Source organism: Ursus americanus, chromosome 15, assembly GCF_024610735.1.
Source record: "Ursus americanus isolate L20-20 chromosome 15, mUrsAme1.1.p, whole genome shotgun sequence".
In the NCBI taxonomy this organism is placed as follows: domain Eukaryota; kingdom Metazoa; phylum Chordata; class Mammalia; order Carnivora; family Ursidae; genus Ursus; species Ursus americanus.
Window position 1 is genome coordinate 31,133,882 of NC_142141.1, and position 2,218 is coordinate 31,136,099.

Here is a 2,218-nt window from a genome sequence, read left to right on the forward strand (position 1 = left end):
GATGCTCTTTGTCTCTTTTATTCTCAGTGTCTCACCAGTAACAGTGGAGTTTTCAGAAACTGCATGACAAGTAACATGACAGCATACTGAATGTAGACACAGATATGAGAATCCAGCTATCCTACATAAACTAAGAAATGAAAGATTTGCAAAAATGTTAACTAATGCAACTCCTCACCCTAATCTATTGTTTGTACTGGAAATACAGTCACTTTTCAAAAAAAGTTATTTATATCAACATATAATGGATTTTTATTGTTACTTTAAAAGGTACTAATAAGAATTTGCTTTACTCCTTTCTTAGCATCTATTGAATTAGCCGTATTTTCCTCTACCAATCTATTTATAAAAACACTAATTATTACTTTTATATTCTAAATTTGGAGATTAACATATTTCTTTTAAAAAACCAGTGTCCCTATTAAAAAAAAAAAGTGGAGAATTTTGCACTATTTTACATCTTAACATGGCCCAACTGCCACCACATTTCCCCCAACGCCCTCAGTTAGCATTATTATATATTTGCTGCGGGAGGTAGAGCTTTTAGCATACTTTTTTCTGCCATCCTTTTTCAGAAGTCATGGTGTTTTTCCAATCACAGACAATCCTTGCCTTAAAGGAAACTCTGGTACCTGCTAAAATAATAAAAAAATTTTCCCCTTACTATCTTAATGACTTCATAGTTTCTTGAAAATAAAAAAAAGCATGAAATTAGTCTATTGTTTAAGTCTAACATGTAATCAATGTTAATATAATGCATCTTCCAATCTAATTTTCCACTATGCCCCTATTCAAAATATACACTTCAACAGAACTAGATTACAGAATATTTCCTAGACGTGTTCCATCATTTACCATCTCTATGCCTGTATCTATTCTCTACTTCTGCCTTCAATTCCCTCTTCAGTCTTCAAATTTCTATTACCAACTGGAACCACAATCTGGTACAAAGTCTCTTCCACAAAGACTTCCCTGAGAAGTCCATATGGAAACAATTCCCATGCACTGAATTCTTAAGCATTCTGTATCATTCAAAATGCAGGTATATTATGCTGCATTGCTTTGTAGTTATTTGAGGTTTTACCCTATTTCCCCAATTAACATTGTAAGTTCTTTGAGGGCAGAAATTATTTAGCCCATCTTTGAGTCTCTCACATCATTAAACACAGGTTTATTTAGAAAGTATGAAAACTAATAATTTTCAGAATTATCACAGTCAAACCCAACTGTCATAGAGTTAAGAAATTACTTTTTGGTTTTCTGATATCAGATCATGATGCCTTCGTGGTACAGGAGAAATATTCTTGAACACAGTGGATACCGTCGGCTTGGGAATATTGGGAATCATTCCACCAAGCAAGAAAAGGGTTGCAGCTTGGGGTCTCCTACATCCATGCTCTGCATTCAAGCTTCAGCCAAGCTTTAAGAAGCAACAAAAAGAGTAGCTGCTTTAGCTATCACCATTACCTTTTTCTCTTCCACCATCTGCCAAATCATCTTAGGGCACTGCTGCAAAAGAGCTGATGATATCACTGCCTACTAAACTTATTAGCAACCTTAGTCCAAGGACATGGTTTCTAAAGCACTGCAAAACATTTTTCAATAACATTCAGTGCTCTTTTATCAATACCCACAATGAACATCCCAAAAGGAAAGAACTATGGCAAATTATTGAAATATGGTGTGCCTACCTTACATAGAAGTACATTTGCTAGCAATGATTTTATTTATCCTAATTCCCTCCATTTTCACAAAGACATATAGCCATAAAACTGGAGAATGTATTTGTGTGTGTAAAGTATCACTTACAAGTAGCTCTCATACTCCACTTTTCCAAATATATAAGTCATCTGCTATCTTTAGTTAAGTTCAACAAATTATTATGAAGTGCCTGCTATTTTCCAGATACTGTATTAGGCAATAAGTACGTGAATATGAATAAAACACAATCCCTGTTCCCAGTGTGCTGGAGGCAGTGGAGGAAATGAACACCTAAAGAGGTGTTAATCTAATGTGGTAAGATCTCTGATAAGAGGTATTATGACACATATTGGTTTCAAGAAAGGCTTACACGATGAGTTTATCTCTGGCCAAATGCTTGAAGGTGAGTATAAATTAACCCAATGATTGTAAGTCATTTCAGATAGAAGCGGTAAGTACTATTCTATGAATAGACTTTTAGTATCTCTAAAAGGCTATGAAAAGTATCAGGAGTGGG